Source organism: Bos indicus x Bos taurus, chromosome 21 (genome assembly GCF_003369695.1).
Source record: "Bos indicus x Bos taurus breed Angus x Brahman F1 hybrid chromosome 21, Bos_hybrid_MaternalHap_v2.0, whole genome shotgun sequence".
In the NCBI taxonomy this organism is placed as follows: Eukaryota; Metazoa; Chordata; class Mammalia; order Artiodactyla; family Bovidae; genus Bos; species Bos indicus x Bos taurus.
The window spans coordinates 29,737,663-29,764,373 of NC_040096.1; the positions used below are offsets into that span (position 1 = coordinate 29,737,663).

Consider the following 26,711-nt stretch of genomic DNA (forward strand, 5'->3'; position numbering starts at 1 on the left):
AGGAATTAAACCTGCATCCCCTGCATTGGAAGTGCAGAGTCTTAAGGGACCACCAGAGAAGTCCTTCAAATGTTTTAAAATTTGCGTATCTTTACATATATTACTCCTTTTCTTCTGACACCAGATGCTAATCTTAAAAGTTCTGATGATAATAAAATTTTCTTTCTGTTATATGTCAACTTTTTTCTATCTTCTTTTTTCCTAGGTACCCAAAGGATATTTCCTTTACCTTAAAGTCCAATACTTTAGCCTATGCCTTATTGGTTGTTCTGAGTTGGCTTTCCCAGGTAGGCAGTATATCTTCACATTTTGTTTTTCAATCCTGTTTTTTAAATATATTTAAAGTACAGTCCTTAGTATTTGTTTTAGTCCCCTGTTTTGGTTTTCTTCTTTGGTCTACATGTTTGGTCTTCGTGGTGGTGGTCATTTATAATCTCACTCTCACTCAAATCCTTTATATATCTTGCTTTTAAATGTTAAATTATCCTTTTCTTTTCCCATTTCCCCTAAGACATAACCTGCTATGTTTATGTGTGCCATGTTTATTTATGAGATGCGGTTTCAAAAATATTGTCCCTTGAATTTATGCTCTTTCATCTCTTATATCATTTTCTTAATGATTTATTTTTAAATGCTACGATATAGAATTTGCCTGTTTGTATATTTTTAATCTTTTTATCAAAATGTCTTTCTGGTAAGCTTTTGATTTATTTTTTACATATTAACTGTCTGACTTATCCTTTCCCTTTTAGTGTGTAGACATGAAATCAACCCAGTAACAGGGAAAGGTTAGAAGGTTTTTGAGTATCACAGCCCTCAAGTACTGTGGTGGCTTTTAACATGTTTACTGACAAGGCCAAACTGTTTCCTAGAATTCCCTTCACTGAATTGCCTGTTATAATAAGGAGAATCTGGGGGGAGACTGGGAAGGTGAGGGGGAAACAAGAACCAATTTGGAGCTCTTATGTGTTGTTCCTGATATGATGACTCACTTTAGTTTGTGTGAAGCAGAGGCTGGGTCCCACTTTCCCCTGGACCCTCCCTCATCTTCAACTCCAGCTCTTGACAAACGGCCTTGGCTTCTGCAGGACACCCACATTACCAGTTTCAAAGGCAACAAGCTCTGCATGGGTTTCAGTCCATTTGACAAAGTTCCAGCTGATTCTTTTTCTTCCCCACTGCACATGCCTCCTTTCCTGACTGCCTGCCCTACAAAATTCAGACTCACGTGCAAGGATTTCAGATTTACAGAGTCCTAACCCTTGATCTGGAGAAGGCAATGGCAACCCACTCCAGTACTCTTGCCTGGAAAATCCCATGGATGGAGGAGCTTGGTGGGCTGCCATCTATGGGGTTGCGAAGAGTCAGACACAACTGCAGCAACTTAGCAGCAGCAACAACCTTTGATCAGAAATACACACACACACACCCTAGTGGTTCTGCTTCTCTGAATCTTAACTGCTGGTACAAGTAACCTCTTTGGTTGTTTTTGACAAATGTTAGAAAATAGAGCACATGCTTTCTGACAGATTCTAACTGTTCTGCTCCACCATCGACATATGGACTCATTTTCCTTTGCCTCCATTGTCCCTATCCAGCTCAATTTTAACTCTTTTCTTAGAAGTTTCCTCTCAGTGGTGTTCTGTCCTGGAAGGGAGGTTTGCTCATTATTCCTGAGAGTTTGTAGGACCTAGTCTGCACTGGCCCCTTTAGACCTTATTGATTTTCACTTGCCCTCACTTGGTTTAAGAGTGAGAAAATCCCTTCCCATTCAGCTGCTTTCAAAGCTTGGGCCACTGGACTCTATAAAGTAACCAGTAGCAAGGCTTGCCACGTGCTTTGAGGGGGCCCAGTGCTAAATGAAGATGGCAGACTCTTTGTTCCAAAAAAATAAAACCTTTGTTTTAATTTATTTCCCTTTCTTCTACACAAGAATACTTGTAGAGGAGAGAGACCCTCCTAGGTACCTGGGGGTCCCTCCATGATTCACTTCACAGGGTGCACAAGCCCAACGCCAGTACTGCCTGGGCCAAGTCCCCATCAAGGTGACAGTGGCTTCAGTCTTGGGGTGGATGTGGATAAGCAGACTCCTGAGAATCCTTGCTGGGTAGGCAGGGAGGTGGTGGGAAGTAGGACCACGGGTGAGCTTGAGACAGGCTGGGACCTGGGACTTGGTATCCTTTGCTTCAGTGCTTGCACCTGGACAAAGATCTCCTGTAGCAACAAAATACAAAGAAACTATAAGGGACTAAAAATAACTGCGTGCATGTGCAGTTGGAACAAAGTATGGATAGTAAGATACAAAGAAACAAAAAACCCAATTGCCATTTCTGAAAAGCCCAGAGCAAAAACAGGATGTCAGGAGTAAAAACTGGGCACTGCCCATGCCCCCTGCACAAAATATCACCTAGGGGCTGGGCAAACCCCCTCAGCCATCCCTCTGGCCTGATACTTGGACACACCTGTTACCCTCACCCTGTATAAGGAACCAGCTTGCCCCACCTCAGGGAGTGAACAAGGGAAGCTGTTCGATGTTTTCATTCCCCTCCTGCTGCAGTGGGAGCCCCAATAAAGCCTTGCCATAGACAGAGTGCCTGATGAACTATGGATTGAGGTTCGTGACATTGTACAGGAGACAGGAATCAAGACCATCCCCATGGAAAAGAAATGCAAAAAAGCAAAATGGCTGTCTGAGGAGGTCTTACAAATAGCTGTGAAAAGAAGGGAAGTGAAAAGCAAAGGAGAAAAGGAAAGATATATCCATTTGAATGCAGAGTTCCAAAGAATAGCAAGGAGAGATAAGAAAGCCTTCCTCAGCGATCAATGCAAAGAAATAGAGGAAAACAATAGAATGGGAAAGACTAGAGATCTCTTCAAGAAAATTAGAGATACCAAGGGAACATTTCATGCAAAAATGGGCACAATAAAGGACAGAAATGGTAGGGACCTAACAGAAGCAGAAGATATTAAGAAGAGGTGGCAAGAATACACAGAAGAACTATACAAAAAAGATCTTCACGGCCCAGATAATCACGATGGTGTGATCACTCACCTAGAGCCAGACGTCCTGGAATGTGAAGTCAAGTGGGCCTTAGAAAGCATCACTATGAACAAAGCTAGTGGAGGTGATGGAATACCAGTTGAGCTATTTCAAATCCTGAAAGATGATGCTGTGAAAGTGCTACACTCAATATGCCAGCAAATTTGGAAAACTCAGCAGTGGCCACAGGACTGGAAAAGGGCAGTTTTCATTCTGATCCCAAAGAAAGGCGATGCCAAAGAATGCTCAAACTACCACACAATTGCACTCATCTCACACGCTAGCAAAGTAATGCTCAAAATTCTCCAAGCCAGGCTTCAGCAATACGTGAACCGTGAACTTCCAGATGTTCAAGCTGATTTTAGAAAAGGCAGAGGAACCAGAAATCAAATTGCCAAGATCCGCTGGATCATCGAAAAAGCAAGAGAGTTCCAGAAAAACATCTATTTCTGTTTTATTGACTATGCCAAAGCCTTTGACTGTGTGGGTCACAATAAACTGTGGAAAATTCTGAAAGAGATGGGAATACCAGAGCACCTGATCTGCCTCTTGAGAAACCTGTATGCAGGTCAGGAAGCAACAGTTAGAACTGGACATGGAACAACAGACTGGTTCCAAATAGGAAAAGGGATACGTCAAGGCTGTGTATTGTCACCCTTCTTATTTAACTTATACGCAGAGTACATCATGAGAAACGCCGGGCTGGGGGAAGCACAAGCTGGAATCAAGATTGCTGGGAGAAATATCAATAACCTCAGATATGCAGATGACACGACCCTATGGCAGAAAGTGAAGAGGAACTAAAAAGCCTCTTGATGAAGGTGAAAGAGGAGAGTGAAAAAGTTGGCTTAAAGCTCAACATTCAGAAAACGAAGATCATGGCATCTGGTTCCATCACTTCATGGCAAATAGATGGGGAAACAGTGGAAACAGTGTCAGACTTTATTTTTCTGGGCTCCAAAATCACTGCAGATGTTGATTGTAGCCATGAAATTAAAAGACGCTTACTCCTTGGAAGGAAAGTTATGACCAACCTAGACAGCATATTAAAAAGCAGAGACATTACTTTGTCAACAAAGGTCCATCTAGTCAAGGCTATGGTTTTTCCAGTGGTCATGTATGGATGTGAGAGTTGGACTGTGGAGAAGGCTGAGCGCCAAAAAATTGATGCTTTTGAACTGTGGTGTTGGAGAAGACTCTTGAGAGTCCCTTGGACTGCAAGGAGATCCAACCAGTCCATCCTAAAGGAGATCAGTCCTGGGTGTTCATTCGAAGGACTGATGTTGAAGCTGAAACTCCAATACTTTGGCCACCTGATGCGAAGAGCTGAGTCATTTGAAAAAACTCTGATGCTGGGAAAGATTGAGGGCAGGAGGAGAAGGGAATGACAGAGGATGAGATGTCTGGATGGCATCACCGACTTGATGGACATGGGTTTGGGTGGACTCCGGGAGTTGGTGATGGACAGGGAGGCCTGGCATGCTGCGGTTCATTGGGTTGCAAAGAGTCGGATATGACTAAGTGACTGAACTGAACTGAATTTCTTGTCTGGTCTCTTATCAATTTGTATTGGTTGGAGAAGGTCAAGAACCCTAGTCGGTATCAAGTGGGGTCTCCAAGCCCCCAATGCCTGCTCTATCATCCCAGAATAAAAATTCAAAAATTATTCAGCATTTCTAGATGACCACTATAGATCCTTAGCCTCCATGTGTGAGCCCATTCTGAGAGTCAGCCCTGTGTGACTGAGATAGGCACAGGCCCATGAGGTCAGCCCTGCCTGGAGTTATATTGGAAGTCTCAGCCTTGCAGACACACTCTGTTGCCTTCTGTTGAAGCTACATGTATCTTTGGCAAGCTGATGGTTCCCCTACCCTCTTGCATTCTGGAATTCTTAGGAAACTGAGTTATCTAGCTTTATTGTATATGTTATCTATGGAATTTGGATTGTGCCACAATTCTCTGTGTGTTCACTGGGAATTTAGAGATTTAATATTTTATATGTATATATATATTGCCACATGCCCCATCTTCCCAGAGTTCTTGAGAAGACATTTCAACTTATGTAAAATTTGATTTTCACAGTTGTTTACTTTCAACCCTTTTGAAGACATGATTCCACAGGGTCCTGCTGGAAGGAGGTGGGATACAGAATTCCCGTCAGGCTCCACCCTGGCCTGGAACAGGAGGGGCACTCTGGCACTATGAAATAAGGGAGGCCTGCTACCACTTGGTGGGGGATAGAAGTTCAAGACTCCTCATGGACCCCACTGACACTGTGAAATGGGAGGTGTCAGTACCATAAGTAGGAGTGAAAATCCCAACTACCTATTTCCTCTTATGTGATGGGGAGGGGGTGATGGACCCCAGCAGTGCCCACTCATGGTCAGAGAGTGGAACTTTACTGGTATGGTGGGCATGGGGCTAACTCTAAGAAAAGTTTTCCATCTTGCTATGTTGTGCCTTTCCTGGTCTATTGGGTTGAGAGAGCTAGTGTTTATGGAGAATTTTGTGTCTGCACCCGTTGACAATCTTTAAACACAAGTTTCTCCAGTGAGGCAGAAAAAGAGCCTAGAGGTGTCACTGCTGTGCTCCTCCTGTAGCCGAGTCCCCAGCTGGCCTGTTGTCTGTGAAATGGATTTTACTGTAGTTTATTTAATCCTTTACCCACTGAAGGATGTTTGCCTTGTTTCCAGTTTGAGGATGGTCCAAATAAGGTAGATGGACCACATTAATGTCTGCTTGTGATGATGCAAAGTAGTTTTGCTAGACATTACCATTGGAAGGAATTGGGCAAAGGATACACAGGATCTGTCTGTATTATTTCCCACAATTGTATGTGAATATTCAATTATCTCAAAATAAAAAAGTTTAATTAGAAAAAAAGTCCTTAGAGTGATTCTTCTTCTCTATAAAGATCTCATGAATTTTTTGTTAAGTTATCCTAAATATATTACAGATTTTCTTTCTATTATAAATTGTATCTTGTAGTCTATTATATTTTCCTGATAGTTATTACTGGTTTAGCAGCATGGTTTCCCTGGTGGCTCAGTGGTAAAGAATCTTCCTGCCAGTTCAGGAGACATGGGTTCAATCCTTGAGTCAGGAAGATGTCCTGGAGAAGGAAATGGCAACCCGGTCCAGTATTTTAGCCTGGAAATCCCGTGGACAGAGAAGCCTGGCAGGCTACAGTCCGTGGGACCACAAAGGAGTCAGACACAACTTAGAAACTAAACAAAAAATTCATTTTTACATACTGATCTCTTATCTGGCAATTTTGCTGTATTTTCTTATTTATTCTGATAGACTGTATGTTTAGTCTTTTTTTCCTGTTAGTTTTCAATGTAAACAGCATTGAACTTGTTAAATGGCTTTTGAAAATATTTTGAGAAGACCATGTGATTTTCTCCTTTACTGTGTTCTGTAGTAAATTACACTGGTAGACTTTCTGATATGAAATAATCTAATGTTAAATATTTTCTGATGGCATGCTCGCTTCCCTGGGATAAACTCACCACATCATTTTGCTTTGTTTTGTTAGTTTAAAAATATACTATAGAGTTTAATTAGCTAACAATCCTTTTCTCATTTCTGAGTTTACGTTCATCCGTGAAATCAGTCTGTCATTTTCCTTCCTTGTAATTTGCTTGCTCTGTTTTGGTAACAAGGTTATTAACTGACTTCATATAATGAGTTTGGAGGCTTATCTTCAAGTTCTACTTTCTTCCACAAATTGTGTAAAATAGGGGTTACATATTCTTTGAGAGTTTGGTAGAATTTGTCTATGTAAATTCTACAGTCTCAGTCTACAATTTTAATATTTTCATTTGTTACTGGTTTTCACATTTTTTTTCCTTCTAGCACCAAAGTTAGATTTTAAGTTTTTTCAAAAAAATTTTCACTTCCCCTAGATCTTTATATTTAGTCCTCCATAGTTGCTCATAATATTCTTGTCAATAAACTTTAAATTAAATAGCTTTAACATTCACATCGAGTAAACACTCTCTAGTAAAAAAGGGTAAATTTTCCAATACTTCCAAGACACTAATAATTTCCCATTCTTCCCAGAAACTCTTCCCATGGAATTGTCAACCAGGTTTAGACATGTTCTTATGCAATTGTCATACTAAGGCCTTATCATCATACTAAGAATTATTTATGCTTATTTTTGAATTAGCTAATTTTTTAAAGATCTCATACTTTCTTCCTTCTTTTATTACTGTTACATTTTAGAACAAATCCTTTGAAGAGCGAGTATGTGGCAATGACATTTTGTGACCTTACATTCTAAAAGTATCCTTGTTATATCCTTACCTGAGAATAATTGAATAGCTTGCATATAAGTCTGGATTGGGAATCGTTTTCTTTAGGAAGGTGGGGGCATTGTTTATAGCCTGAGGTAATTGCAGTGACTCATCTTCTGTATTCATCTCTTTGTCGCCATATTGTTGTCATCTGCCCACAATATATCAACGGTTTCTTATGATTTAGTTTTCTACACTGTGTCAAGGGTTCAGTGAGAACTTCTGATCTGGACACTCATTCCCTAAAATTCCAAGAATTCTAGTATTAATTTTTTGTTATTGTTCTTCTTTGCTTTTTATATACTCTCATATTTTGGAACTCCAGTTATTTGCATGTTGGGCCTCCTAGATTGATCTTTTGTTTTTCTTACAGTTTGTCTGTTTATTGTTTTGCTCTACATTCTTAGAGAATAACTCCACTTCATCTTCCAGCCCTTTTATTGAATATATATTTTCCCATTATATTTTTAAGTTTTGATAATGTTTGCTCTCAGACCAAGTGCTTTTTAAAAGCATCATGTTTTTACCCAATGGATGCAATATCTTGTGTTATCACCATTGGCTGCATTCCTCATAGACACTTAGCTTGCCCTGGTCTGGTAACTCTGACCATTTGTCCTTCTACTTTGCCACTATTAAAGGTTCCTAAGATTGATTAATTGATGCAATCTTATTTGCTTTGCCCTTCTACACTGATGCTATGTTTTTCTTCTTTATTTCAATTTCAGTGGAATTTTGAATGTAATCTTAGTCTGTCATGTTTAAAAGAAAATTTTGTTCATTAAAAAATCCTCTAGTATATTTATGCTAATTTTCTTTCAGTTGATATTCTACTTATTTGCATTTTTTGTGAAATAACCATAAATTAGTTTATATAATCAACTTCCAATAGCCAGGCTTTATTTTGTAATCATCTTCTTTAGGGAAAATCAATAAACTGATTTTGAAGTGCATAACCTACTAAATAAATTGTGAAAATGAAGCACACAATATGGAGTAATTACCCTACCTTAAAATAATACATATTTTAAAATTCTTTAGTAAAGCAATATGTTACTAGGAGAGGAGCAATGGAATAGCCTAGACAGTCCAAACGGAGCCACATGTGTATTTAGGGATATGGTATATGATATTGTCCATAAGGATGGGTTTTTACTTAGTAAATGGTGTTGCATAAACAGGCTGAATACTTGTACAGAGAAAGAAAGCTGGATTCCTACTTTACACTATGTGCCTGTGCATGCACGTGCACACACACACACACACACACGCTTACACAATAACATTTAATAGGTTAAAGTTCCACTTTAAAAAGTAAGTCTACTGAAACAAACAGGAGAAGATACTGAATGTCTTTGTAAACTCGGGTGGAGAAGTCTTTCTTAACTAAGACCCAAAAGTCATACATAGGAAAGGGTGGGAGGGATTGGGGGCAGGAGGAGAAGGGGATGACAGAGGATGAGATGGCCGGATGGCACCACTGACTCGATGGATGTGAGTCTGAGTGAACTCTGGGAGTTGGTGATGGACAGGGAGGCCTGGCATGCTGTGATTCATGGGGTCGCAAAGAGTCGGACATGACTGAGCGACTGAACTGAACTGAACTGAACTGAATGGGCTTGACCCATTCAGAATTTGTGATTTCTGTTTAGCGAAGTTTAAGTTAACAATGAGTGCCAGCCTGAATTCTACTCCTTTCAGTACCTAGAATATACGAAGAACTCTTACAAATCATCAAGGGAAAGATCAAAAATCCAGAAGGAGAAAATGGGCAAGACACAGGAGGAAGCGTTTCAGGTGGAAAATCAGACAGAACAGCTGCTAACTGAATGAGGATGCACTTAACCTCACTAATATTCTGGAATATTCAAATTTAAACATCATGTTACAGCATTACTAACAGATTGGCAAAAAAGAGAAAGTTTGATAGCATTAAATGCTATTGGGGTTTTAGGTGAAACAGGAACATTTGTTTACTTTGTGAAGTGAAAACTGGTGGAGCCATTCTGGAGGGCAATCAGGTGAAATTAATATGTGTATACCTTCCCCCCTAGCAATCTGACTCTAGGGCATGTATCCTGAAGAAGGTGTCAGTGGTGGTCAAAAAAAGGACTGATGATGTTGGGGCATTCAGCCTTGATCATGAGAACAAGTGCTGGAAATGATCCGGGTGGCCTTTCTTAAAAGAAATAGATGAGGTTGTGTGTGTGCAAGGGGAAGATTTCAGCAGCAGTCAGAATTAGATTTACATATATCAGTTTGTGTGCGGTTAATGAAAAAAACTGCATTAATCACATACACATGAAATACATCACATGTAGTTTTGAGTGAATGCATGAAAATGGTTTAAATGAACTTTAGGTACAGTGTGTGTACATTGTGAAGGTCAGGCTGGCGAGTGGAATAGGAATGGGGATGATGAATGAAGGGGAAAATTAATAACTAACATAAAAAAATGAATGAAGTCACACAAAATGGACTTTGCAGGGAAGACTAATGGTAAGTGTGCCCTAGACTGAAGAATATGGTCGGGTTAATTTTGTTTGTCTGTGGTCTAAAAAGCAAAACTAATTAAAAATTAGATGCCAGTAATCAAAAAGTCATCTCAAGAGAAATTCACAGACCAGTTTGAGAGTTGGGTAAAACAGCTACAAAGATGACTGTTATTCTCAGGAGGACAGTAATCTTGCCACCCAACTGAACATTACTATATAATATGACAGAAAATCTATCTGGGGAAAACAAGACTGTGACCTTTTAGTGATCTTCCAGGGAAAAACGTTTTTCTATATCCCATTAGCACTGAGATTGATGATTCAGGTTTGAAGTATAGGATCTTTGATCATGTGCGTTGGTTACATAAGAGACTTGAGATTGATGGAGCACAACTGGGTGCCCAAATCCAACCAGCTTGTGCTCCATCTAAAGCAGAACTTATTGCTGACTGAAGAGCCCTTATTGTGCTGTGTCACGTTGAGTGTGACGGCTAAGGACAAAAGGCAGGAGGATGAAGTGCCTAAGTCCATGCTGGAAACCAGTATTAAGTTTTGCCAGGAGCTTAGGTAGGCAATGTTAATTAGTCCTTATGTGACAAACATAAAAGGCAAGTATTCTTTTTTACTTTACAGATGAGATCAAAAGAAGTGATGTAAATTTTACAAGGTCAACTGGTAAAAACTTACTGAGGTTCAAACCCAGACATTTCTGACTCTTCTCAATATATAGCACTTTACCTTCACCCATAAGATGCTAGAGTTGCATTTCATTAGCATTCATCCAACAATAAGATTTTATGTTCTTACTAGATATGACAGTTGTAGGGTTTCTCATGGCTTCTCTAATAAACTGCTATGACCACAGGCCCTTTTGTGAACCCAGCCGTAGGTAGTCATACCATGGCCCCCCTCCTAGCTCACAGATAATTGACCAGGGACTTGCAATGACCTAAAGATAACCACTGCAAAAGTCAGTGGCCTAAGGTGAACAAAGCTTAGGGAAATATTTTTTCCTGGCAGATAATATGGATATCTACTAAACAAGATACAAGAGTCTTCTTCTCTGGAATTCAAAGGAGGAGGCTGGACAACCATGAGCTCCTTGGTAGGCCAAGGGAAGCTGATCCAGAGAGGAGGGCTAGTTTAGTGGGTAGTTAAGTGGCTTTGGAGTGGTCCTTGGATTCCTGCACCTGAGGCTGGAGATGCCCTGGATTTAGGAAACTCTTCTGTTCAGGTCTTCCTGGTGGCTAACTTGGGCTTCCTGACCATGATGTGAGGCATAGTTGTTCCGTTTTCCCTGGGTTCTTGTGAAGACCTATCCCACAGTTAAGATTACTGTTCTCCGATTTCTTCAATGTATTCTTAAGCTCTTCTCCCATTTACATGAGTTGGCACATCTGTTCCATGAAGAAAAGTAGCCCAAATGAATCATAGTTTTGCTTTCTTAACTTTTCTAGAAAGTTGCCATCAACTTTGACCAAGGAGACCCAAACAGTCAAATGTGAGAAGAGACATCTTGGAAGTGAGCTTCATATTTCAGTTTCCAACAGCTTAAGCCACACATGGAGGGGAGGTCCTAATGTGATTTATAGAGGCACAGTTGGGTAGAGTGTTGTTCTGCTTTAGAGGTGTCAGTGAATCACGGTCCAGGGATAGTGCTGGGTAAGGCACAGAAGTGAGAGGCAGTCATGTGACAAGACTGGGAGCCAGTGAAGGCTAGGATGACATCTCGGTATCTATGCGGGGCTTGTACTCAGAGATCCATGTGATTGAGATAATTATGATGGTGGTTCATTTACGAGCCCTAATTAGGAGGGTGAAGAGAGCTCATTCCAAGAAACCCAGCAGGAAGTTAAATGTCAGGATGCTTTGATTCCAAGTGGGGTAACAAAGTTATATTGGTTTGCCTATGACTGAAGAATTTCCTGGAAAGTGCAATTTTCAATGCTAAAACCAGGAGGGGGTTAGTGAAGTCAGTCAGTTGTGTCCGACTCTTTGTGGCCCCATGGACTGTAGCCTACCAGGCTCCTCTGTCCATGGGATTTTTCCAGGCAAGAGTACTTGAGTGGGTTGCCACTTCCTTCTCCATGGGATCTTCCCAACCCGGGGGATCTTCCCGACCCAGGGATCAAACCCGGTCCCCCCGCATTGTAGGCAGACACTTTACTGTCTGAGCCACCGGGGAGGAGGGGGTTAGGGAAATTAAATAGTCTTATTTAGGCTTCAGAGACAAAGCAGAGCAGACCTCTGACCTTGCTTCTAACCTGCCTGGACTATGTGTGACTGTGAGTGACTGCCTGCTGTGAGTGCAAGACTTGCAGCACCATAGATAAAATGGGGAGAAATCTTGAGATTGTTGAGTCCCTGGGCGGGGGACCTGGCCATCCAAGCTCCAAGCTTAGCAACATTCCAAGTTTTACAAGACAAAACAAACAGGATTAACATGAAACCAGGCTTGCAATTTGGTTACAGATTGAAGAGAATATCAGATTGTCTCTGTCCTGGGATTATAAATAGGAACCCTGAACAGCAATCTTTGAAGTCTTACCCATGGAGCAGATGTGCTACCTAGGACACTTTCCCAATTGAGACTCTAGATGTGCTGTGACACGGGACTTACCAGCACTGTTTAAGTCTGGATGTTGATCAAAACCCAATTTGGTGATGTATCCTTTGCTGTTTTTATTTTCCTTTTCTTTTAATGTTAGTGTATTGAAAATAAACTCTATAGTTCTCTAATAAATATTTTTATTATTTATTTGTATATAATGAGTGGCTTATTTTGTCAACAGATCCTCTGAACCTGAGACAAAAGTGAAAATTTTCGGCAAAACAGAGGGTTCTGAGCAAACGGATAGTTGGTCAACTCCAGAACTTGCAGAAGATAGAGAGTCACCAGTTAAGCAAAAATAGGTAATTTGTTGACTCACAAGGTTAAACCATGGAGTGGGAAGCTCTAAAACTGAGTTTGAAAAGACCCAGGAAGATTATGCAGTTAAGAGATCGCCTGCCTTAAGCTTTCAGGATTTCATCTCTATCAGCCTGAGAAGATTAGAAAAATCTATGCCCAGACTTCCCCCAGAACTTCTGTTCTTACTGGTCTGAGATTGGACTTTGGCTTCAGAAAGTTTTATTTTTTAAATATCTTTTATTTGATTCTTATTTTAAACCACTGCTTTGTGTGAATAACAGAATAACCCTTAGGTTCCTTAACTTGTCTTTCCATTGTAATCATCTGGTGAGTTTTAAAAATACTGACACCAGTGTTTCACCTCTCGGAGACAAAGGTTTTACTTGTCTAGGTGTGGCCAGGGCTTTTGGTGGTTTTAAACATCAGCAGGTGTTTCTAATGTGCAGACAAATTTGTGATTCAATTCTGATTGTCTCTCAGAAGGGCACTGGGATTTGAGCAGGGGAAAAGTAAGGATTTGTGGGTATATGAGTCTTCAGAGAGGTAAACAAAGGACCATTTGCAAACCTCATGAGTTAGTTGGTCATCTGCCAGGAGAGAGAGTGAGGGTGAGTAGGTGCAGGTGGATTACGACCTGGGAGATTTTGCAGGCTTCTGAAATGGGACCCTGACCAGTTAGAAGCTGAGTCTTCCTCGATCTCACTCTCACCCCAGGCTGTCACAGCAGTTTATCAAGGCTTCTGACACATGAGCAGTTAATGTCCTGGATCTGGCAAGCATCAGCTGACTTTTCTATGTTAAATCATTCTTGGCTTTAATTTCCTTGCCCCTCAAATGAAGATGTCTTCCCAGGTTGCTAGTGGTAAGAATTTGCCTGCCAGTGTAGGAGATGTAAGAGATGCAGGTTGGATCCCTGGGTTGGGAAGATCTGGAGGAAGGCATGGCAACCCACTCCAGTATTCTTGCCTGGAGAATCCCATGGATAGAGAGGCCTGGCGGGCTGCAGTCTATAGGGTCGCAAAGAGTTGGACATGACTGAAGGGACTTAGCATGCACAAATGAGGATAACACCCCATGCTGTGAATGATCTTTGTGTGGTTATGCAGAGTAAGACATTAGTACTGCGTTCGCCAAAAAATTCTTTTGGGTTTTCCCATAACATCTTACAGAAAAACCCAAATAAACTTTTCGGCCACTCCAATATTTCCCTCTTTCTCACCACTTTGAATATCTGAGTCCCCCTCGGGGACTTCCTTTAACAACGGGGCATTTCTGCTGGGGGTGGCAGACAAATGCTCTCAATTTGTGCATTCACAGCTTGCTCTAGCATTCCTACCTGCATCTTTAAGACATTATGATTCCATGATGCCTCATTTCTTGGAATTTGTGAGTTTGCAGTCATGAAACATTTGAATCAAAGCTTAAGGTTTCAGTGAGAGTGACTGTGGGTTTCCACAGTCATGGTTCTGATGTTCAGCAAGTGTTACCAGAGGAAAGTTCTTGTGTCTCACACAAAGTAAGGCCAAAAAAATACCAAAACATCAGAGTTTGGAGCAGAAAAAGGTTTATTGCAGGGCCAAGCAAGGAAATGGGTGACTTGAGCCCAAGAAAAACCCTGAACTCTCTGAATGATTTCAGCAAAACATTTCTAAAGGCCAGGTGAGCGAGAGGCATGGTTAGTTGTTACCAACTTCTTGGTATGGAAGTCCTTTGTTCTTCCAGCTGTCCACATAGGTCAGGTCACAATGTTCCTGTAAACCTCCAACAAAACAAATGCTATTCTCTGTTCTGCAACTTTTTATCTCTATATGAATGGACTCTTAAAGGTCAGAGCCCTGAGAAAGTGTTATCATGTATATTTCAGGCTATGGGCAACATTCTTTTACAAAAGATGCAGAGCCAGCATGACTAAGCATGGGCAGCAGAGGACAAGGGTTAGAGCTAAAGGAATAGATCCAATATGGAATCAGATTGGTTCTTTCCTAGTACATCAGTACAAATCCAAACCTTCAAGTGAACATAATCTTCAAATATCATGACTCAGCAAATTTAAGATTACATGATTCATAGATATTCAAAATCCATTATTCAGTGATTCTCTGACATTATGACACTGATTTTCTATTTTGGTGATCTGTACACAGAAAGCATATTAATAAATCTAAATCTATAGTAACTGTACCACAGAAGAATAGGACTGTTTCTGGGACCGGGAGAAACAAGTAGATGGGGCTTCTGCAGAGGATTCTGCACTCCACAGACCAGCAGATTTGGAAAACTCAGCAGTGATCACAGGACTAGAAAAGGTCAGTTTTCATTCCAATCCCTAAGAAAAGCAATGCCAAAGAATGTTCAAACTACCACACAATTGCACTCATCTCACATGCTAGCAAAGTAATGTTCAAAATTCTCCAAGCTACGTTTCAACAATATGTGAACCATGAACTTCCAGATGTTCAAGCTGGTTTTAAAAAAGGCAGGAGAACCAGAGATCAAATTGCCAACATCCATTGGATCATAGAAAAAGCAAGAGAATTCCAGAAAGACATCTATTTCTGCGTCACTGACTATGCTAAAGCCTTTGACAGTGTGGATCACAACAAAGTGGAAAATTCTTCAAGAAATGGGAATACCAGACCAACTTACCTACCTCCTGAGAAACCTGTATGCAGGTCAAGAAGCTACAGTTAGAACCGGACATGGAACAACAAACTGGTTTCAAATTGGGAAAGGAGTATGTAAAGTTTGTATATTGTCACCTTGCTTATTTAACTTAAATGCAGAATACATCATGCAAAATGCCAGACTGGATGAAGCACAAGCTGGAATCAAGATTTCCAGGAGAAATATCAATAACTTCAGATAGGACCTTTTATAATAGGCACTTTCTTGCGTTTCTTCATCTAACTGGGGATTTACCATCTGACTGTGTCTCCAATATTCTATTCTCTTTCAATCTGGAAGTCACGTGTTCATCTCTTCTTCTTTTATTCATTACTTTCTTCTGTTTTAAACAATTTATCTGTTGAAGAATTGAGCCACACACCACACCTCCCAGGTCCGCTGCAGCCAGATACCCTATCCCCACAGCAGGCCACTGCTGACCCATGCCTCCACAGGAGACACTCAAACACAGGTCTGGCTCAGTCTCTTGTGGGAGTAACTGCTCCTTTCCCTGGGTCCTGGTGCACACAAGGGTTTTGTTTGCACCCTCAGAGCATCTCTGGCCAGTATGAGTTTTAATTTTGACAAATGAATACAGTCTTGTATCAATCAGCACAGAATCACCTCAACCATTTCATATCAAACAGTTGTATTATGTCCAAAGCTCCCCTGTGCTACCCTTTTAAATAAACCCTCTTCCAATGCAAAACAACCTCTGCTCTCCTTTCCTTTCTATAATTTTACCTTTTCCAGTATTATATATAATCGAATTACACAATAGGTTATCTTTTGGATCTTTCTTATTTCATTTAGCAAAATGCTTTTAAGAGTCATCTATAATTTGGCATGCATGAATAATTTGCTTCTTTTTGTTGATGAAAAGTACTCCATTAGATGGATGTTTCATAGATTAATTATCTATTCATCATGTCAAGGACATTCGCATTACAGGCTTTCATGTGAATGTACATTTTCATTTCCCTTGGATAAATACACAGGAGTAGGACTCTTTGTCATAGAGTAGGTGTGTGATTAATTTTATACAAAATTGTCCAATTCTCCTCAATCTAGACCAGAGATAGGTAGAAAAAGTAAACAGGCCCCAGTCACAGCAAGCAATCTGGCCCCTGAAACCTCTTAGTCTCTGTGAGTAGAAGACTGTTTCCCTCACCCAAAGACACCGAGGAAGTGTATAAGGCATGCAAACATGGAACTGCCCTCCCTTGCTAAAAAAATGCCCATGTGTCCCACCTGGGGAGACCTCTTCTGCTCCTCAGGCAGCACTGGTTGACAATACTAGGATCCTCAGGGGGCCAAATAAACCAAACAGAAAAATAGCACTGCTAAGTCTCTGAACCAGAGAAGGCAATGGCACCCCACTCCAGTACTTTCGCTTGGAAAATCCCATGGACGGAGGAGCCTGGTAGGCTACAGTCCATGGGGTCTCAAAGAGTCGGACGCGACTGAGTGACTTCACTTTCACTTTTCACTTTCATGCATTGGAGAAGGAAATGGCAACCCGCTCCAGTGTTCTTGCCTGGAGAATCCCAGGGACGGGGGAGCCTGTTGGGCTGCCGTCTATGGGGTCGTACAGAGTCAGACATGACTGAAGCGACTTAGCAGCAGCAGCAGCAAGTCTCTGAACACTAAACTGCCATTGGGACCACAACTCACAAAATTTGAATAAGAACCCCACACTAAATCTGCAAAGGGTGAGAGCATGCTAAATCGAAATATTTAAATAGGTCAGAGCCTTCTAATCTAATGAGAAAATAGTAAGAATACAGTTGAAGGTCACCTGTCATACTAAGAATCACCTTAAATGAGAAAAGACAACTAATTGACACCACCACCAAGATGATTCAGCTCTTTAACTTAGTTTAAAGGACTTTTAAAGCAGTTGTCATTAAAACATTTCAATAATCAGTTACAAATTCTCTTGAAACAAATGAAAAAAATTGAAGTTTTCAGCAAGGAAACAAAAGCTACAAAAATAACTCAGTGAAAATTATAGATTTGAAAAATACAGGACAGAGAAAAAAATAACCCACTGGATGAGCTCAATAGTAGAACGGAAATTGCAGAGGATAGAATCAATGAACTTGAAAATGTACCAATAAGCCTCAGCCAATCTGAACATCAAAGAGAAAATATATGGAAAAAAGTGAATAGAGCCTCAGAGATGTGTGGGAAAATAACACAGAATCCAACAATTATATCATCAAAGTCCCAGAAGGAGAAGAGAAAGATAATGGGGCAGAAAGAGTATTTGGAAAAAATAATGGTTTGAACTTCCCTGGAAGTCCAGTGGTTAAGATTTCACTTTCCAATGCAGGGGGTGCAGGTTCAATCTCTGGTCAGGAAGCTAAGATCCCACATGCCTTATGGCCAAAAAACCCCAAACATAACACAGAAACTATATTGTAATGAATTAAATAAAGACTTTAAAAATGGTCCACATTAAAAAATAAATTTTTTTAAATAAAATCATGGCTGAAGATTTCTCTGATTTGGCAAAAATGACAAAATTAAAGCCCCCAAAGACTAAGAAAATCCAAACAAGATAAACCCAAATAATCATTTTAAGATACATCATAATGAAATTTTTGTAAACCAAAGAGAAATATCTGGAAAGCAAGCAAAGAGAAACAATACATTATCAATAAGAAAGCACCGACTCAAATAACAACACAATTCTTACTGGAACCCATATCATAGAGGCATAAGGAAGTAGCACAAGATTTCTCAAGTGCTGAAAGAAATGATCTGTCAACCAAAAATTCTGTATCTAGTGAAGATATCCTTCAATAATACAGAAAAATGAAAACATTGTCAGATGAGGGAAAATAAGAATTTGATGCTAGCAGACCTATTCTTAAAGAGTGGTTAAAGCAAGTACTTCTCTGATATCAAGGCTTCCCTGATAGTTCAGTTGGTAAAGAATCCACCTGCAATGCAGGAGACCCCAGTTCGATTCCTGGGTTGGGAAGATACGCTGGAGAAGGGATAGGCTACCCACTCCAGTACTCTTGGGCTTCCCTTGTGGCTCAGCTGGTAAAGAATCTGCCTGCAGTGCAAGAGACCTGGGTTGGATCCTTGGGTTGGGAAGATCCCCTGAAGAAGGGATAAGCTACCCACTCCAGTATTCTTGGGCTTCCCTTGTGGCTCAGCTGGTAAAGAATCTGCCTGCAGTGTGAGAGACCTGGGTTGGATCCCTGGGTTGGGAAGATCCCCTGAAGAAGGGAAAGGCTACCCACTCCAGTATGGCCTAGACAATTCCACGGACCATATAGTCCATGTGGTCGCAAAGAGTCCGACACGACTGAGCAACTTTCACTCACTCACTAAAGCAAGTACATCAAACAGAAGGAAATGATAAATGAAGGTAAATAATGGTAAAAGTAAAAATACAGACATTATTTTTCTTTCCCTAATGAGCTTTATAACTCATATTTAATGATTGAAACAAAAACTGTAACAGCATCTGACACCCAGACAATGGTTTTTAAAAATGGGGCGAAGTACCTAACTGAAATTGAGGTTTCCACACATAACACTAAGTTGTAAAATACTGATATCAGTAGCTATCATAAGTTACATATGTGTATTGTAATACCTACTCAGAGCAACTAGAATGAAAAATATATAAAATGTTACACCCAAAAGCACTACAAATACATCAAGGTAGAATCTTAAAAAGTGTTCAAAATCCACAGGAAGGCAGGAAAAGAGACAGGGGAATGGGAACCAGAGGAAACAAACAGAAAACATTTTTAAAAGGCAGTCTTCATATCTATAATATCAATAAACACCCTACATACAAGTGGTCTACATATACCAATGAAAAGACAGAGTTTGGTAGAGTGGACTTAAAAAAAAAAAAACAGGGCCCAACTACAAATTTTATATAAGAGACTCACTTTAAATTCAGTGACATAGGTACGTTGAAATGAGGGGGAAAGATGCCATGTAAACATAGTTTTTTAAAAGAAAGATTGAGTAGGTTAATATATAAGTAGACTCCAGAGCAAAGAAAATTGCCAGAGACAGAGAAGGATGTTCCATAATGATAACTGGTGGATTTATAATCCACCAAAAAGACACAGTGATCCCGAATGTGAACTAGCCAATTGCAGAGCTTCACAGTACATGAGACAAAAACTGATGGAGGTGCCGGGAGAACTAGACTCATCCACAGTTACAGCTGGAGATTTCAACACCCATCCCCTCCGACTAGGAAACTAGGAAGGAGACACACGATTTGAACGACATAAAAAACAGGATGTAACTGACACACACAACAGTCCGCAAAACAACAGAAAAGAACACACGTTTCCCCCCCAAGTTCCGTTGGAAGTTTCACCAAGATAAACCTGGGGCCAAAAATTAGACTCACTAAATACAAAGGAACCAAAGTTGTATCAAGTGTGTGTTCAATATGAGTATACTGTGATTATAGAACCATAATAGTCTCAAACTAGAAATTAATAGTAGAAAGACAGCAGGAAAATCTCCATACATGCAGAAAGTAAACAACACTCTAAATAATTCTTGGGTCAAAAGGGAAATCTGAAAGAAAATTGAAAAACACATAGAACTGAATGAAATTGAAAATATCATATCCAAGTTTGTGGGTTGCAGCCAAAGCAGCATCAAGAGAGAAATGTATTCTGCTAAATATTTACATTAGAAACTAGGAAAGGTCTAATTAAATAACTTAAGTTCCTACCTAAGAACTATGAAAATAAGATAAAAATAAATCCAAAGCAAGAAAAATGAAGGGACTAATAAAGATAAGATAAATCAGTGACTGTTCAGACATGGGAAAAATAAATGAAACAAGTAGCTGGCTCTTTGGGGGAAAAAAGTCAATAAAATTGATGAATCTCTAGCAAGTCTGAAAAAAATACAGAGAGAAAATTCAAATCATCAATGTTATGAATGAAACTGAGGATATTACTATTCAATACATAGTCTGCAGTCATTAAAAAGATAACAGTGGGATGGTTTGTGCAATTACTCATAAATTTGACAACATAGAAGAAATAGACCAATTCCAAAATAAAATTCCCAAACTACAAAAATTCATGCAAGATGAAATAGGTCATCTGAATATATCTACAATCATTAAAGGGATTGAGTCTGCAATTTAGAATCTCTGGAAAAAGAAATCTCCAGGTTCATATTAAAGCATTAATAAAAATAAGCATTAAAAAAATAAATCAATATTATGCAATCCATATCAGAAAAAAGCAGAGGAAGGGCTTCCCAACTCATTTTTTTTTGAGGCCAGTATTACCCTGATTCTGAAGCTAGGCAAAAATAGTATAAGAGAAAAGACAATTACAGACCAATATCTCCCATGAATTTAGATGCAAAAATCCTCAAAAAAAATTAGCAACTGGATCTATCGAAGTGTAACACAAACTATACACCATGACCAAGTGAGATTTATTCCAGGATGCAATCTTAGTACAACATTTGAAATCAACTGATGCAATCCATCATGTCAACAAGTTAAGGGGGGAAAGTCATATGATTTTATCAATTGATACACAGGAAATACATTTTACAAAGTCTATCTCTCATTTATGATTTAAGAATTTTTTTTAGCAATTGAGAACTGGGAGGAATTGTCTGAATTTGATAAAAAGCATTTACAGAAAAAAAAAAAACCCACAACTATAGCTAATATTATACTTAATGCTTCTTTACTCCCCTAGGATTAGGAACAGGACAAAAATACCAACTCTCACCACTCTTATTAACACAGTACTGAAAGTTCTAGCCATTTAATAAATCAACAAGGACCTACTGTATAGCACAGAGAGCTCTACTCAATATTCTATAATAATATACCTGAGAAAAGAATGGATATATGTATATGTATAACTGAGTCATTTGATTGTATACCTGAAACTAACACAACATTCCAACCAGTCCATCCTAAAGGAAATCAGTCCTGAATATTCACTGGAAGGACTGATGCTGAAGCTGAAACTCCAATACTTTGGCCACCTGATGTGAAGAACTGACTCATTGGAAAAGACCCTGATGCTGGGGAAGACTGAAGGCATGAGGAGAAGGGGATGACAGATGATGAGATGGTTGGATGGCATCACCAGCTCGATGGACATGAGTTTGAGTAAGCTCCAGGAGTTGGTGATGGACAGGGAAGCCTGGTGTGCTGCAGTCCATGGGGTCGCAAACAGTTGGACACAACTGAGTGACTGAACTTAATTGAACTGAACACAGCATTGTTAATCAACTATACTCCAATATAAAATAAAAATTAATTTTGTTAAAAAGGCAAAAAAAAATAAGCACACTAATCAGAAAAAGGAAGCTATAAAACTATTTCTATTTGTAAATGATCTGATTATCTATGTAAAAATCCCAAGGATTCTCTTAAAAAAACTCGTAAAATGAATTAGTTCAACAAGGTCCCAGTTTACAAGTTCAACACACAGATATCAATCAGATTTTTATATACTAGCAATTGTAGAAACCACAATAACACTGACAATCACTCCAAATAAAATGAAATGTTAGGTATGCACATAACAAAACCTGTGTCCTATCTATGTGCCTAAAATGACAAAACACTGCTGAAAGATATAGAGAAGACCTACATTAATGGAGACATGTATCACGTTTATGTGTTAAAAAACTGAACATAGTCAAAATGTCAATTTCCCCAAAATTGATCTATATGTTTAATCCAATTCCTATAAAACCCCTAGCAAGAATTTGTGTAGATATAAACAACTTATTTTAAAATTGATGTAAATAGGCATAGGCTTTAGAATAGCTGAAACAACCTTGAAAAGAGGAATAAAATGAAAGGAAACATTGTACTTGATATTAAGGTTCACTATATAGTAATCAAGACATTTGTTATTGGGGAGAGATGAACAGAGATCAATAGAACAGAATAGAGAATCCAGAAACAGACCCTCAAAAATATGCTTAACCGACTGTGGCAACAGTGCAAAAGAAGCTCAATGGGGGAAGGATCGCCTCTTCAACAAATGGTGTTGGAGCAATGAGAAATCCATGGGGGGACAAATGGACCTTTACCTAAACTCAGACCTTATACCTTATACCAAAATTAACTCAAAATTCTTCATAGCCTTAAATATAAAATGTCAATTATAAAGGTTTTGGAATCATATAGGAGAAAAACTTCTGAATCTAAGGCTAGGCAAAGTTTTCTTTGACTTGACACCAAAACATTGATAATTCAGAGCTTGTCGAAATTAAATACATTTGATGTAGCTGTTAGTTGGAAGAAGGAAAGCCAGGCTAGCACTGGGAACTTGAAGCTTACATACTTTTCTTCTCATTTCTGCAGTTCTGCAGTGTTTCCTTTTGACAGGTCTTCTTGCCTAGGTTATGAAGCTCTTTGGCTGAGATGAGTGACAACCGGGAGAACAAAGAACTGAAGCAGAGATTAAACTTCTATTGTGAAAAGATGCATGAGAACAAAGGGCAGACGGAGACACAATAGAGAAAGGAGGCGCCAAGTCAAACCCCAGGGGAATCTGGAGTTTACTATTCAGAGGCAAAGCTTATACCTCCAGAACTCCCCCTTAGTAATGCATGTGACTTCAATATATTTCAGGGAAAAGACCACGTGAGTCCAGATCAGGGTCTGACGACTCCAGTGCCACACTCTCACACATCCTGAAGCACCAGCCCCACCAGACAAGGGCAAGCCACCACTCTGTGAGAACCTCTTCACTCCCAAAGGCCAGGTGAGCCAGCCTATGCTTTCTTCAACAGGGAAGCTCCCCTCCTGAAGCTCTGAGCATCTGAAGCTCACACCTGGCCCCTTCATTGGTGAAATGACCTCACTGGCTCCGGTAAACATTAATCGCTTCACCCTAGAGTCTAGAAAACAATTCCTTAAATCCAATGGCAAGAGGAAAACCCAAGGTGATCTAGAGGAAGCTGGTCCAGAGAAGAGAAGACAAGGTGAAACAAGTGTTCCCTGCCAAGAGACATGTTGGATGAGAAACCAACATGGCTTCCCACTATGCAAAAGATTTCTTGGAGGTAGAAAAAAATGGGATTGGGGAATTTGGAACAGTCTACAAGTGCATTAAAAGGCTGGATGGATGTGTTTATGCAATAAAATGCTCCATGAAAACTTTGGGAGGATTATCAGATGAGAATTTGGCTATGCATGAAGTTCATGCCCACGTGGTGCTGGGGCATCACTCCCATATGGTACCTTACTACTCTGCATGGGCACAAGATGACCACGTGATCATTCAGAATGAATACTGCAATGGTGGGAGCTTGCAGGCTGCTATATCTGAAAACGCAGTCTGGCAATCATTTCCAAGAGCCCAAACTCCAGGATATCCTTCTATAGATTTCCCTTGGGCTTCAGTACATCCACAACTCTGGCATGGTGCACTTGGACATCAAACCTAGTAACAACTTCCTTTGTCATAAGATGCAAAGTGACTTTCTCATAGTCCCATAAAAAGGTTGAAAATGAAGCTGATTGGTTTCTCTCTGCCAATGTGATGGATAGAATTGGTGACTTGGGTCATGTGATATCAATAAGTAAATCCAAGTGGAAGAGGGACACAATCACTTCCTGGATAATGAGATTTTGCAAAAGAATTATCAGCACCTTCCTAAAGCAGAAATTTTTGTCTCGGGATTGACCATTGTAGTGGCTGCAGAAGCAGAGTCATTACCCACCAATGGCACCATGAGGCATCACATCCATGAGGGGAATCTTCTGGACATTTCTCAGGAGCTCTGCAAAGAATTTCACAAACTACTTAAGAACGTGATCCACTCCGATCCATCAGAGAGAACTTCTGCAGCAAAGGTCAAGTTCTCTGTCTCTCTCTGGGGGAAAACAGAAGAGCTTCAGCAGCAGTTGAGCTTAGAAAGGTTCAAGAGAGTCACACGGGAAAGGGGACTGAAAGAAGCCCAGCTGGCCTGGTCCCTCAAGAAATGCCACGGAGTCCCAGGGGTCACTGGGACCCCCACAGGATCAAGAAGCACCATATGCCTGCTGGGAGGAAAGAGCACCAAATCAAGTTTCACTGAGGCAGGCTTCCTCATAAGAACTCCTTTCACACCAACTCTCCTTTTCCCCCCTAATAGATACTGACCGTGTCAACCTTTCTCTTGTAAAGGGAGAAACCAATGGTCTTGAGTGCTGGAGATTTCAAAAGCCACTCCTAATTTAGCATTTTCAGCCAAGATCAGTGCTTCCTAGCAGCACTGGTCACAGGTATTATCACTGGCAGCCATTTCTCTTCTCTCTTGCTGCATTCCTAATACCACCTGTCAACAGTTCACTCCTCAGATTTGTTGATGCACAACAAGAAAGCATGGGTTTCTGGATTGAAAGAAAGGCCCGTGCAGGATTACAAGGCTGCTTACCTATCTACCAAGGATCCCAGGGACACTCCTGGCAAACAGAAAGGAATTCAGTTTTGTTTGAGTTGAGGTAACATCTGACTTTCACGTGCCTGGATATCAACAATGCTTCCTAGGTTAGATGATTTTATTCCTCAAAGAATTTTCAGTCACTTTGAGCAAGTGGCTCTCCTATTGTATTCTCTGAGTGGAGACAATCCCTTTCTCTGATATTAAATAAATGACTTCACCATTATGTGAGGTGGGTAGAAATAAGACTCTGCATAACTTGAAATTTATGAGCTGTCTATTAACTTATGGAACAAAAACACTAGGTAGAGGGCTTGAGGGAAATTTGATGTGGTTTGTTGTTTCAATATCTATTTGCTTTGACCCTCTTGTGACTGCTATTACTGGTTTTGATTTTCTGAGTGTCACCAATTTCTCCTTTATTGTATCAGAATTTGGCTTTGTTTCCTGTGATTTGATCATATCTTATCCAAACCCTTTACTCTGTATATATTTTTAAAGGAATAGAATGTTTTTAAATAAAGGTTTCTATCTCATCCTAAGCCAAAAAAAAAAAAAAAAAGGGCAAGATAAATACCCCTGTGAAGAGAATGCATATACAAGCAACAGACTGATAAAACATTTCCAAATCACATATCTATCAACAGATTAGTAGCTAGAAGATACAAGCTCAGCAGTCAAAAGAAAATCCAATTAGAGAATTGGCAGACTATATGAACAGACATGGCTATGAAGCACATGAAAAGATGCTCAGCCTCACCAGCCATCAGAGAAATGCCAATTAAAACCACAATGAAATATCACTATCAGAATGTCTAAAATTTAAAAATGTGATACCACAAAATACCATTGAGAATGCAGAGAAACTGCTTCACTCATACTTTGCTGGTGGGAATATAAATGGTACAGCCACTCTGAAACACCATTTGGCAGTTTCTCAGAATACTAGACGTGCAATTTCCATATGACCCAGAAATTGAGCTTTTATCTCAGAGAAATGGAAATTAGTGTTCACACAAAAACCTGTCCTCTAATAATAAGAGCAGTTTTATTTACAGCAGCTAAAAACTAGAATCTGCTCAGATGCCCTTCATCAGGTTAAATAAACTGTGGTTGATATAAGTATACCATGGAATACTACTTGCTAATAAAGAGGAATTGACTATTAGCACATGCAACAATTTAGAAACTCTAGGAAATTATGCTGAATATAAAAAATCCCCAGAGGTTATGTACTATATGGTTACATTTATATAACTTTTAAAATATGATACATTTTAGAAATGAAGGACGTGTTATTTGTTGCCAGAATTTAGAGATGCAAGTAGGGTGTGAGGAAATAAGTGGGTTTTAAAAGATCAACAGAAGGCATCTTTGTTGTGTTGTAATTTCTTAGTGTGTTGATGAAGGCAATGGATAAAGAACATACAGGGGTGATAAAATTCCCCTGAAGTCTTAACACACACTCATACAAATGAGAATAAGTAAGATGGGAAATCTAAATAATGTCAGTGGGTTGTATGAAGGTGAATATCCTCGTTGTGATACTATACTATAGTTTTGCAAAATGTTACCATGTTGGAAACTCTTGCAAACATATGAGGGATATCTCTTTATTATTTATTACTACTGCATGTGAATCTATGTTTATCTCAATGAAAATTTCAATAAAAATAATTTAATAAACCTGTCACATTTTTCCCAAAGTGGCTGTATCATTTCTGCATTTTCACCCACAATGTGTATGAGTTTCAGTTGCTCTCCATCCTTGTCAGCATAAAGTATAGCCATCTTTTTGTGTGTGATTTTATAGTCATCCCTCGTTATTCACAGGGGTTTGGTTCCAGGACCTCCAAAGATACCACCATCCCTGCGTGCTC

The 26,711-nt window shown here is 39.7% G+C and overlaps 1 pseudogene; it reads left to right on the forward strand.

Moving 5' to 3' along the window:
* Nucleotides 1-22,787: 22,787 nt before the first annotated feature.
* On the forward strand, nt 22,788-25,300 carry LOC113879952 (annotated as a pseudogene).
* Nucleotides 25,301-26,711: the final 1,411 nt, after the last annotated feature.